The sequence below is a fragment of the Pocillopora damicornis genome, chromosome 8, assembly GCF_964200805.1.
Source record: "Pocillopora damicornis chromosome 8, jaPocDami1.2, whole genome shotgun sequence".
NCBI lineage: Eukaryota > Metazoa > Cnidaria > Anthozoa > Scleractinia > Pocilloporidae > Pocillopora > Pocillopora damicornis.
The window spans coordinates 17,640,419-17,654,502 of NC_142677.1; the positions used below are offsets into that span (position 1 = coordinate 17,640,419).

At 38.4% G+C, this 14,084-nt stretch overlaps 1 protein-coding gene and 1 pseudogene across 2 annotated transcripts in view; one reads left to right on the forward strand and one right to left on the reverse strand.

Annotated features, from left to right (window-relative positions):
• The first annotated feature begins 8,723 nt into the window (after positions 1-8,723).
• Positions 8,724-11,926, forward strand: LOC149041667 (peroxiredoxin-4-like; annotated as a pseudogene). Its single transcript, XR_016179330.1, has 6 exons — positions 8,724-8,793; positions 9,082-9,118; positions 9,331-9,447; positions 10,080-10,202; positions 11,108-11,168; positions 11,608-11,926. The product of XR_016179330.1 is annotated as a peroxiredoxin-4-like (transcript).
• A 1,254-nt stretch (positions 11,927-13,180) lies between these two features.
• The window catches only part of LOC149041668 (uncharacterized), a 33,613-nt gene continuing 32,709 nt past the window's right edge, over positions 13,181-14,084 (reverse strand). Inside the window, exon 18 of the mRNA XM_089180909.1 lies at positions 13,181-13,822. The gene's annotated coding sequence lies outside the window, so the exon portion shown is untranslated. The remainder of the gene's footprint in view (positions 13,823-14,084) is intronic.

The window sequence follows — 14,084 nt, forward strand, 5'->3', positions numbered from 1 at the left end:
TACAAATTCTATAAAGCGTTTATCTTCTCCTTTTCTGAGCATTCTAAATCGCTTTATTTCGCCAATGATGACATCGGCAACTTTGGCTGGGTCTCCATATTTGTCGTCTAAACGATGCCACATCTCGTCTATTCTGTTTTATGTCTATTTTATTTTTTAACGAATGTTTCATTAATGCTATTTTGATCCTATTTTATCATCAAATCGCATACACATTTTCTCTATTTTAAAGCTATCTTTACAGTACTTATGACTTGCCAACAAATGTACAGTAACATTAAACTTTCAGGGAATGATTTCTGCACTGAATGAATTTAACTAAAAGTCCTCTTAAGATTAAAAAATGACCAATCACATTTTCCAGCAGAGAAGTCTCAGCTTATTACCCTCAACTCCCATGAGTGACCAAGAAACCGAGAATTTTCCTTACCATAGCAAATGAATACAACATCAAGGAGACAATTGAGAGATTATTAGTTGATCCACTACCAAATTCTCCAAACTATTGTCATAAGAATTGGTTTTATTTTCTGCGAAGGGTATTGGATCATTCATATCTGTGTGCCATATAAATTCTAATTATGCTCATTATGTAATAATGTCCATTGCTAAAATATTCTTACTGCCGATGTCTGGAATTTTAAAGCATGACACCTACATTCTTCTAAAAATAATTGTTTGATGCCTTCTGAGCTTGGCATTTTTAGTGTTTTACTTAGCTCTTTAACTCCCATGGGTGACAAGACAATATCAATTAAACAAAAAAGTGATGAGAATAAAGAAAAGTATCATTTAGGGGATTATTTGATCCAATAACAAATTCTTTGAACTAGCATTATAAGACTGGTATGGCAGACAGTAAGGAGAATTATTATTTGGAGTTAAAGGGTTGAAGGGAAAGATTGCAGTATACACAATGTGAATAAACACTGATTGAAATATATTAGGGAGATAAGTTTTAATTGTGACATTTTAACAGTTATGCTCTTCCAGGGAATATTATTAAGTGTTTTTCAGTCAGCATCTTAGACTAATACATGCTGGTATGCTGTGTTTAGCAAGAGAGAAATATTTTGATGCAGCATGTACTTTGTACCCAGTCTGCAGTCTTAATTTTGGTCTTAACAAATCATCAATTGATTTTTATGGAATTTAAAATTTTCAAGCTCTCATAATTTTTTTAATGTTAATTTTGTGGAAAATTTACAAATGATCCACTTTCATTGCTCCTTTGATCAAAAGTCAAGGTGTTTATTAGATTTTCAGCATTTGCATTGTAGCATTTACTCAAGGTTGCCATAAGATGTAAGGTGACATTTATTTCAAAATCATGTTTCTCAATTCACTTCATAACAGTAACTCTGTATTGACAATATCAACAACAGCCAAGTGATAACAATTGAAAAACTTGTGACCTTGAGGGTATCATTTTGATATACTGTAATTATTCAGCTATAAGCCAAGTTATTTTCACTCAAAGTAAAGCTTCAGTTTTTTTATGCATGTGTTTTATGCAGGGGAACCTTTGTTAACTTTCATCTTTTCATTGCATAGCTTTTTTACAAATTTCATTTGAGAGAAAAGCAGTTTTTAGTGTAAATTTATGCAAAATTGTTGGGTCTTTGTTATACATGTACATAAAGTCCAAGAATAGGTCTTTGTATTGCTTAATATGTTATCTACTGCGCTAGCTAATTAAGGCCACAATTTTCAATTAATTAATACTAATCGCATAACGTGATGACGTCATAAACGGACTTCACTGCATGACAGGACGGATAATGCATGCACTGTAAGTACCTCCCGTTGTTCCATACAAAGCCTTAGAAAAGTTTTCTAAGGCTTTGTATGGGACAACGGGAGGTACTTACAGTCCACGCGTTTTTCCGTCCTGTCATGTTACGACTTGCTAGTCAGAAGAACTGTGAGACATCACTGGATTTTGATCGCGACTACTCCAAGCGATGATTCCATAAAGGAGCTGTTTAAAACCGTGGACTGAGTTAATCTTCGACTGGCAAAATATTCAAAATCCACGGTGGTCTGCTACAAAGCGACAACTGGATAAGCGAAGATGGAAAACGCAGCTGAAATCGAGAAGGCTAAAGGCAAACGTACAACAGCTAAAGGAAGATTCACAAGAAAGAAGAACTTCCTCACCAAGTCGATAGACAACAACCAAGGCGTAGAAATAGTTGAAACAAACTATGCGAAACTCGCGGAAGCGTACGATGAACTCGAAGGCAAACATGAAGCCTACATCGAGCTATTGCCAGACGATCAGTCTGAAGAAGCAGAAGTGTGGATGACAGAAGTCCAAGAGAAGTTTAGTGAGGCGACCAATCGCAAAATCAAATATGTGGAACAAATCACTGTGAAAGAAAGATCAACACGTGCGTACGCGGAGCGTCAAGAATACATTGATAAAGCACGAACAAGACAGAAAACAGCGCGCGCAGTTTTCGAAGCTTCATACAAAAGTATCTCGCACGCGCTGCAATCTAAAGAAATTCCCAATTTTGCATTGAGAGATTTACAAACGCAAATTGAAGAAGAATTTTTGGAATGCAAACGATCAAACGCAGAACTGCTACAATTATTAACTCAAGACTCAGCAGAAGCTGAAATAAATTGGATCGCTACAATCCAAACCTGTTATCATGAAATAAAGGAGAAAATAGCGCTAAGCTACACTAATGTGGAAGAAGCTAAAGAAACAAAGCGGGAGTCTACCGCCTCAGCTTCCTTTCTACAACTAGAAAAAGTACGAATGCCTCACTTTGACGGAGAACTGCGCAAGTATCCGCAATTTAAAAGAGATTTCCAGAAGCAAGTTATGACTCAAATCCGAAAAGGTGACGCAGCGTACGTCCTACGCACCTGTCTTAAGGGGGAGCCAGCGAGATTGGTGAACTGCGTAGACGACGACATAGACGAGATGTGGCATCGTTTAGACGACAAATATGGAGACCCAGCCAAAGTTGCCGATGTCATCATTGACGAAATAAAGCGATTTAGAATGCTCAGAGAAGGAGAAGATAAACGCTTTATAGAATTTGTAACCCTCACAGAGGATGGTTATCGTAACCTAAAAGGACTCGGCTTGGAAACAGAGATCACGACCACAAGTTCAGTCAGCGTAATTGAGAAAGCACTCCCGTCAGATATCAAACGGAAATGGTCCGAACGGGTAAGCTCTCGTGACAGTCTTGTTGATAAAAGCAACAAATTTCCAAGTCTTCTCGACTTTCTACAGAGTCAAAGGGATGCCATTGAATACGAAAGTGCTACACTCCGTGCAGGAAGCAGCAACCAATATCACAAAGGCGCAGCACATTACTCGGAGGGTATCACAGTGGGAAAAGACGAAAGTACCAAAGAACCTAGGCCTAAGTGTCTGATTCACGAGAATGGTAAGCACTGGACGTCAAATTGCCGACTTTATCAAGCTAAGACAGTTGACGAAAAAAGGGATTTTCTCAAAGAAAAGCAAGCATGCTGGGCTTGTCTTAAGCCTGGTCACAGGCAGCGGACTTGTAGGATAAAAAGAGATTGCGGCGTGAATGGCTGCACGAGGAAACATCACCCATCAATTCACGAAAACGATGAAAGTACACCCCAGCAAGCTTCTGCCTCCGCCAATGTATGCAGCGACTCCAACGTCGATACATGTCTTCTCCAAGTACAGAGAGTAAAAACCAGGAAGGGAACAGCTAATGTAATGTGGGACAACGCAGCCTCACTTTGCTTCATAACCAACGCCAAAGCGAAACAAGAGAAACTCAGTGGAGTCAAAGTGAATCTTTCAATAGTGAAGATAGGAGGGCAGAACGAGGAAATCGAAACAATGAAATACAAGCTACCACTTTTGGACAGGCGAGTTCAAGCCGTGGAATTCGAAGTATATGGGATCAACAAAATCGCCTCTGATATCGAGCATGTAAACGTAGAGAGCATCGCCCACCTATTTAGAAACGTTTCAAAGGATGAAATAGCGCGACCCGCTGGTCCAGTTGATGTGTTGATCGGTTATGAATACGCCGCCTTCCACCCGGAAAGGGAACAGAATAATGGGCATCTTGTACTACTGAAAAATCGTTTTGGAAGATGCGTTGGAGGAACTCACCCACTGCTTAAAGAAACGTGCATGACCCATAATCTTGGAAACGCGAGAGTACACTTTGTAGGCAAAGTCAATGTCGAAGATTTTTACACTATCGAGGCACTTGGTGTACAGTGCAAACCGAAGTGCGGGGGATGCAAGTGCGGAAAATGCTCCTTGGGCGCCAAAGATTATACTATACAGGAAGAAAGGGAACTGGATTTAATGCAGCGGAATTTACGTTTCAACAGTGAAGACAACTCATGGACCGCTGAATACCCCTGGATAAAAGACCCCCATAAGCTTCCTAACAACCGCAAAGTAGCGATGGCGAAATTAGCTGCTACCGAACGACGACTCAGAAAGAACGCGGATCACGCGAAAGTGTATGACGAACAGATAAAGGACATGGTGGCCAGAAATGTGGCAAGAAAGCTATCCGAGGAAGAATTAACAAACTACACAGGCCCTACGCATTACATTGCTCATCACGAAGTACTCAAACCAGAATCGAAATCTACTCCAGTCCGTATAGTTTTCAACAGCAGTGCGAACTATATGGGGCACGTATTAAACGAGTATTGGGCAAAGGGTCCTGACTTGCTCAATAACTTGTTAGGAGTCTTGATACGCTTTAGAGAGAACAGAGTTGCTTTCATGGGAGACATTAGGAAAATGTACCACACAGTGAAAACGTCGGAGTTAGACCAACATACTCACCGATTTCTTTGGCGCGACATGGATAGTACGAGAGAACCAGACACCTATATAATGCAGCGAGTGTCATTTGGAGATAAACCGTTCGGCACGATCGCCACTGTAGCATTGAGAAAAACGGCAGAGATGATGTGCAAGAATTATCCGGAAGCGGCAGACATAATTCAAACCAACACTTACATGGACGATATCATCGAAAGCAAAGATAACATTGCACTGGCCCGTGACCTTAGCCAAGACATAGAGAAAGCTATTATTAAAGGAGGATTTCAAGTTAAAGAGTGGATATTCTCAGGAGATATTAACAAGCAAGAAGAAACGATCATGGTACAGACACCGCATACGTCGACCGAAAAGATACTTGGGATCAAATGGAATCCATGTGAAGATCAGCTATGTTTTGAAGTCAAGATCAAGTTCTCACCAAAAGGAAAGAGACATGCTTTACAAACAAATAACGTAACCACAGATTTTCCCCCTCAACAACTCACGAAGAGGATGATTCTCTCACAGATCAATAGTGTATATGATCCTCTCGGACTAGCTGGACCGTTCACTGTAAGAGCGAAGATTCTAATGCGGCACTTATGGGGAAGTGAACAGAAGCTTGACTGGGATGATCCCATTCCTGAAGAGAATAGAGAGAACTGGATAACCTTCTTCAAAGATTTGAAAGACATGGATCAAGTACGATTCATGAGATGCGTGAAGCCGTCGGATGCAGTTGGAGAACCTATTCTTATTATATTTAGTGATGCATCTCAAGACGCCTACGCTGCATGCGCGTATGTACGCTGGGAACGGAAAAATGGTCAATTTGAAAGTAACTTGATCATCTCTAAGAATCGCCTAGCTCCAATCAAAAAAATATCTATCGATCGTATCGAACTATGTGGAGCAGTATTGAACAAACGTCTCAAGACCTTCATTGAGAAAGAATGCAGATACCAATTTCAAAAACTCTATCACATTGTTGACTCACAAATAGTACATGCTATAATACAGAAAAATTCCTACGGTTTTAACACATTCGCTGCCACAAGAATTGGAGAAATACAAGAAGAAACAAGCCAAACAGATTGGTACTGGATAGAGAGCGAACACAACATCGCTGATTGTCTCGCGAGAGGGAAGAAGTCTAGCGATATCGGGCTCGAAAGCGCATGGCAGAAAGGACCCGAATTCCTACGACAACCAGAAGATGATTGGCCAATAACTCGCAATTATTTAGAATCACAACTACCAGAACGAGTCAAGACGGCACTGGCTATAAAAATCGAAGGATTTCAGGATACCCTTGCAGGAAGGATTCATATCACCAAGTACTCAAATTATAACAAGCTCTTAAGGGTGACGGCACGAGTTCTGAAACTCTATGACAGAAACCCCAAAACATCTCTGAAAAACGCAACATGTGATCTCACACCACATGATTTGGAAAGGGCTGAATTATTTTGGATACGTGAAGCTCAACAAGACATGGGGAAGGATATCGAGAACGGGAATCACAAAAGATTATGTCCTAAGATGCGAGAAGATGGTATATATGTGATTAGAGGACGAAGTGAGTTATGGATGGAGATGAGCTACAACAAGAGAGAAGTAATACTCCTTCCATACGATCACCCATTCTCACGTCATCTAAGCTATTCTCAGATAACGGTACCCAACTCGTCGCAGCAAATAAAGAGCTTTCTAATATGACCAAGACTTGGGATTGGAGCAAACTAAAAGGTTTTGGCATAACTGAGGGATTTGAGTGGATCTTTACATCCGCAGACGCACCCTGGCAGAACGGAGTCACAGAAGCTCTCATAAGATCTGTAAAACGAGCTATTAACGCTTCTATTGGTGATAGTACCTTAACATTCTCAGAGTTACCAACAGTACTTTACGAGGTCGCCAACTTGCTGAATGAAAGACCAATAGGAAGGCACCCCGCGTCACCTGATGACGGTGCATATCTTTGCCCAAACGATCTTTTGCTTGGTAGAGCAACGGCACGAATACCAAGTGGCATGATCTTTGACGAGCGAGCGAGTAATAGAAAACGGTTTTCGTTCGTACAAACGATAATATCTTCTTTCTGGAAGAAGTGGACGCAAAATTACTTTCCCAGTTTGCTGATACGTCAAAAATGGCATACATCCCACCGTAACTTAAAAACTGGAGATATCGTTCTTATACAGGACTCGAGCTTGTTAAGAGGAAAATGGAAGATCGGGAGAGTTTCTAATACATATCCAGGAACGGATGGGAGAGTCCGGAAAGTAGACGTCGAATACAAGAACATAACAAATGAGCCTGTAACTAAATATAAAGGAAAAGGCTATATAAGTGTACAGCGACCAGTACAGTGCCTAATATTAATATTGCCTGTTGATGAACAGTGACTGAACTCTTAAATTTACTTGTAAATCGTATACTTACTATACCTCATTTCAGATGGGGGAGTGTATTGCTTAATATGTTATCTACTGTGCTAGCTAATTAAGGCCACAATTTTCAATTAATTAATACTAATCGCATAACGTGATGACGTCATAAACGGAATTCACTGTATTACGACTTGCTAGTCAGAAGAACTGTGAGACACCACTGGATTTTGATCGCGACTACTCCAAGCGATGATTCCATAAAGGAGCTGTTTAAAACCGTGGACTGAGTTAATCTTCGACTGGCAAAATAGTCTTGACTTATTCATGTTGGTTCACCCTTTAATTCCCAAAAGTGACGAATGTGTAATTTTTCCGTATAATGTTCATACATTATCCAGCAAACAGGTGATGAGAATGCTTCTCAATTAGAATTTGTTATCTTGATTTAACACCAAATTCTTGTTACTAATTTATAAGGAAATAAGTAGCAGCTAGAAGAGAGAATTAACAGTCATATCTTGGAATTTAAAGGGTTGAGTTAATTTTACACATTGGAAGTTTGGGGTCAGTTGGCTTATAGCAAGGATATTGGTTACAGCCAAATACATTGTAAATGTGGTAACTCCAGATTCTCTGAGGTAATTGACATGGAATGATGTACATTTAACAGTTGGAGTGGCTCAAAAAATCAAATGTTTGGAGAGGATGGTGAAAGGTTTATATGTACAGTAAACTCGTGATTAATGTCAAAATTAATTTGTGAAATGTGAATTTTAAAGAAAGGCTAGCTCAATTTGTGAATTTATGAAGCATTTTGAAGCCTGATTTGCCTCCTATTATGAAACCAGCTTATTTTTTCTATCATTTTGTGAAAACCTAAAGCTTTCCCTGCCTGGAACCTTGCACTTAAAAAGAGTGATATGAAATTTCCTTTTTAAATTTTTGATGCATGAAATGCTGTTTAAAGTATTGGTGAAACATGAATTTTTCTAAAATCAGTGTTTGAAATGGGATTGGGAACACCCTTTGCTTAAACTCAGCTCTTTGGAGTTATTGAGAAAGGGGTGGTGAAGTGTAGCAAAAAAGTCTTCGTTGTTTGGAAAGGGCAATTCAGTCCTAGAATATCTAAGTTCTTGATAGGAGAAATCTTTTTTGTGTTCCCTTTTTGTTTCTGATTTTGATACAAATATTGTCCTTTAGATGTAAAATGGTGACCTTTGAGTCTTTTTCTGCACAGTTTCTAAACCAGAACCTCCATCATTGGGAAGGGACTGCAGTTGTTAATGGAGAGTTCAAATATTTGAAGATGACTGATTCTTGATGTAAGTTTTTTTTCTGTGAGCTCATAGATACAGCTGTAACTTGGAAAACTGAGAGCCTTATGTGAAGTCCAGTCACAGGTTTGTAAAGATCTTGTATGTGGCTACTGGTAATTCTGCTAGGAGCAGTTTGAAACTGTAATGCTTAAAAATATTTTCCTTTTTGTATGTGCTATTATATAAACAGAGGCCTCTGCCTGGGCTTGAATGAACACATATTATTTTGTCAGTGCATGGGCATTGCCTGTTTGGAGATGCACGAGGCAGATTCAGTCAAGTGACCTGTTGTGACCAAATACATCTAATGAAACATTGGTTAAAAATATTATTATCTCTTTCAAAAACCTTCCCCTTGCTCAATTTTTGGCATGTTTCTGTGATGTTTCTCATTATCTGTTAATGATTTGTCTTCTTCTTCCAGTTTTTTCTACAGATTTTTTATAAACCTTCCCCTTGCTCAAATTCTGGCATGTTCACTTGATGTTTTTGGTCATCTGTTGATGATTTGTCTTTTCTTTCAATTTTATTCTAATTTGTGTTATATTTATTACTTTTTCCTACACAGGAAAATATCTGGTGTTCTTTTTCTATCCCCTTGACTTGTGAGTATTTGATGTTAGTATACTCTTTGACTAAAAGTTTGCTGTACTTTGCTACCTTCATGCTATCCTGCCAAATTAGTCATCTCTCCGAAATTGCTACAGAGTAGTCATCATTGTTCTCAAGGTGACTGATATTAAAAGTTTCATTAATTGCATGCATATTATTTTAAATTGAATCATTACAAATAACAGCTATTTGTTGTCATTTGCAGCACTTTTGTTTGTCCAACAGACACCATTGCTTTCAGTGACAGAATTGAAGAGTTCAGGGCAATCAACACTGAAGTTGTTAGTTGTTCAGTAGATTCAGTTTTTACCCATTTAGCTTGGTAAGTTAATCCTTTACACCCTAACATCAGTATGTATATTCTCCATTACTACTCTCTAGACATTTCCAAGGGTTCTGACAAGGAGAATTTGTTCAACAATCAAGAGTTTCTTTAGTTGGTGATCATCTCCTTTATTCTCATGACCTAAATGTTTGATTTAGGAGTGATGTTGTCAGGAGAAATTAGATGTTAGTCACTCTCAGGGGTTTTAGGGTCAATCCTTAATTTTAACTGAATTTGTAACTTTAAGGGATTTGAGAGTTTTAAAAAAACAGAGAAAGGTATTTCCAATTTATATTGAAGATTTATAGAATGCCAGAAATTAAAGTAAAAAGGAAGAATTTCCATTTTTGGTAAAAAAATCTACCATAAAATTTATTTCAGTTTTAAGTTACATTCATTCTACATGTTTGTGTAAAGTGTTAGATTAGGAGAGAACTTTTGAATGACTCCATGGGTAATCACAAAGATATATATTGCTACAGCAGTGTTCACCCTTATTTTAAGCATGATTGGTAATTTAAGGAATTCTCAAAACAGCTAATAGAGCAATCCTTTACCTGTTGAATTGATAAGAATTCCCAGAGGTACCAGAGGCAATAAATAAGTTCCTATATTCCTTTCAACTCTAGGATAAACACTCCAAGGAAAGAGGGTGGTCTGGGAAGGCTTAAATATCCTCTGTTATCTGACTTAAACCACCAAATTGCTAAAGATTACGGAGTACTGCTTGAGAATGAAGGTCACACCTTAAGGTGAGGACATCTGTGTTTTGTATTTCCTCATGTTTCTGCCTTTTTGTGTCTGTAGGCCATTCTATTTAAACATGTGTTTAGTGTTTATCAGCTGTGATCCTCTTGGAATAATAAACATTATTCAACAAAGTGGAGGTGGAATAGCTGGGGATATTAACCGAGCTGCAAAGGTGTAGGTGTACCACACAGAAATTTAAAAAATCAGTACATTTCTGTCAATATACAAAGAAATGGTTGGAAATTAAATTTTTGATGCATGATTCTGTTGCCTTGGCTGCTCAAAGGGGAAGAGTACTTGTTAATCACTTTCAAGCCAGCCAATCAGAGCACACAAAAAGCACTATTCATCTGTGTGGTATGTACCAAAAAAACTTATTTGATGTAATGATGATAATGATTATGACAATGATAATGATAACGATGATCATTTAATAGACCATATGTACTTGAACAAAGTATTTCATTATCTGCAATCTACCTATTCTTGATTTCTAAAAGCTGAACATTTCTTTGTTTGTGCTCCTACCCTGGATCAAGATATCCAGTTTTGAGCACCTGACTGGCATTATCTTGTTGCATTGTTGGCTGTTACACCACATAGTTAAGAAAAACGTAACTCATATACTGAAGAGTCTCTCTTGGTCGGATGGTTTTTTCCCCTTAATATTACTACTTTTGCGGGGAAGCTGGGGGGGAGGGGGAGGGGGGGGGGAGTTATGTCCCCGTAATAGACATAACATCTATGGATTAAAGACACACTCAGATCAGGTCTGATCAGGTTGCTATACTTTGCTTCCTTCATGCTATATAACAGGTCTGATAGTTAGGCAGGGGAGATTTGGTTAAGGTGAGAATATTCTTACTTTTATGACCACTTTTATCACATGCCTGTTGTTCTATTTCAGGGGTCTATTTATAATCGATGACAAAGGGACTCTACGACAGATCACAATGAATGATCTACTGGTATGTTGTAACTTTACATGTATGACTGTAATTGTACCGTGAATTTCTACTGCGAGTTTTATGTAGCTGTTTGCTTCTACAGTTAATTGTTCTTGATACGCTGAGAAATAATTTCATTCATATAATTTGATTCGAGTCTGGCCCTCGTCCACTGTCACGTGGTAAAAATCACAAGCTCATTGTTTAAGTGTTAAGCAGTGGGGATCCCTTTCCTTTTATTTCGTGACGTTTTTATTATTTCATTTGAAAAATATTGATATTCGATTTTGATTTGGACAAGGGAGAAAAAAAGCTGAGTAGATAGTATCAAGAAAAAAGGCTCCTTGTGTCCAGTCTCCTGATTTTTTTGCGGTTTCGCGTTCTTTGGCTTTATAATGTGTGAAGTACTATTTATAACTTAGCTACTTAAAGAAGTTAATCTAAACTGGTTATTTCGCAGGTGGGCCGATCAGTCGACGAGACTTTACGTTTGGTCCAGGCTTTCTAATATACTGACAAACACGGGGAAGTTTGTCCGGACGGTTGGAAGCCTGGTAAAGAGACGATATCCAACAGAAAAGAAGAAGTACTTTGCAAAACAGACTGAAGGAGAAGATGAGGAAGAGAAGAAATGAACTGAACAAACTTTGGAATTCAAAAAAAAAAACTGAGAGTTGTCTTAATTTAGGTGGCTTTGTTTTACTTTGCATCCAGAAAAGTAACGAACGATTTGTTAGAAAACTTTTGGCGAGAATCGAGAAAAAAATCTAACTTAAAGATAGGTCTTTGTAGTAGTCTCTTAAGTTGTTTTGTAGTGGCCTTAAAGGCCTGCGCTTTTCTGTGCGCGTAGGATTGGGGTGGAGTAATGGTGAGGTGATTCCCTTGTTTTGTTCATCCTATGAGTATGGCTGTAGTGAATTATTAGACTTCTTGCTATTTAAAAATCACCTCACATACTCTGATCAGTTACTCCACGAGTTCACTCTGAAACCAATTCTTCAACCTGCTCTCTTGCTATACATTTCCTACGGTGCTGACAACGAGGATTTTGGCGGTCATTCCCCTAATTCTCATGACCTTAATACTTAGCTCGGCTTGATACTGTAGGGAGACATTACATGATAGTAGCACTGAGAGGTTAAAGAGTTGAAATGTTTCCCTAAGTCTAGGTGAAGTCAATAGAACAAATAGTCCATTTTACAGTTGTGTGCTTGGTTGCCAAGCCTTTGAACAGGAATGAGGCTAAGGGTGACCTTGTTATGAGACAAACCCTGCTGCTTTTCAAATGCAAATTACTTTGTTATCATGCAAACTAGAAACTAGTGTCTATCATAACAAGGTCACCTTCAGCCTCACTCCAAATCAGAGGCTTGGCAACTAAGTACACAACTGCAAAATGGCCTATTGTCAGTAAACAATTTTCAGTTTTGGATCGAAAAGCAGTTGCTGTACAGAAAATGAGCCCGCGCCCCTACCCTGAAATTTCGATAACCGTCGGAAATCTAGCCCCGCGCATTTGGTGTGAAACATATGAACCAGTTGTGAGCAATAATACTTAGCTGCATTTTAAAAGCAGTCTTGGTCTCTAGCGGAATGTATCCTCTTTAACAGGGTGGTAGGAAAAACATGGATATTTCGTTTTAGACTTAATGACCTTTGAAGCTGACCGTCCTTTCGCTCGAACCAGCTTCCCTTGTCCAAGTGAATTAGACGCGAGGTGTGGGTCTTATCCTTGTAATTCAACAGCTGTTTAATTAATTGGGCAAAAGGAAAAGTTTAGACAGAGTGAAGGGGTGTAACAGAATATGAATTTCATGGTCTTCTAGTTTTTGTGTCTCGGAGGTTCTTTTTAGACTAAATTTGCAATATCAAGCAGAAGAGTGATAATCTAAAAACATCGCCTGCTTTTTCGCTAATTTTCCGAGCGAAGACTGCGTGAAGTATACAAAAACAGTAAGAACTGAAATGAAGATCTGAAATGGATTTTAATTGAATTATGTATGAAGTAATTACCAATGGACTCTGTCTTTTCCACAGTTCATGATTTATGCCTGCTCTAGTTTTTATGGATAGTACATTACTTCCAAGCTGGCAAAGGCTTTAAGATTAAATAATTAAGCTATCAATCCAATGGGTCAAAATGTATCAAATGCATGCCCAAATGCATATAAAAAAAAGCAGTCATATGTACAACCTACAACAAGTTAGAAATTCAAAGGTAAGATATGCCAAAACACCAAAGGTTAAACTTTCGTATTAAACTTATGATTTAGAAAACATCGCTGTTTAATCCTTACGAAGACCATGTGAAATTAATTAAAAGGTTTTCTCAGCATAACTTGTCTTAAACATGGCCGCGACACTACTCAATCTCCGCAAAAAATCTCTTTTTAAAAGTAAACCATCTGACTTATCAGTTTAAATCCACAAAGCGGAATTTAAAAGAAGTCAAAAAGAGTTTCAAATTGTACTTAAAAGTTATGGTGATGATATGGTAACAAATCACTTATTTGATTATAGCCTCAATGCTAGTTATTTCACGATTCAACCGGTTCAATTCAACGCCGCGTGACATTAAATTTGTATCGCGTGCCTCTGTTGGTTTTGATTGGCATTAGTCAGTACCAAACGCCTGGGCTCTACTCTTGTCTGCATACAGATCCATCAGTGATGACCTACAAGAAAAGTATAAGAGCCGCAAATTAAATATTTTTCTTGAATTCATCGAGAAATAGATTTAAGTGCCCTGCTTTATTACAAAAGAAAAACTGCGAGTCTCGGCATCAACAACAGGCAGTGCAATAACTCCACGAGAAACTTACTTCTCTGTTTTGTGTTATCCTTGTGCACCCTCTACCTCGGCTGCAGGAACGTAATGAAGATAAAAGACATGAAGACATAAAGGGTTATTGGAAACACAACTAAATATTCATGAAA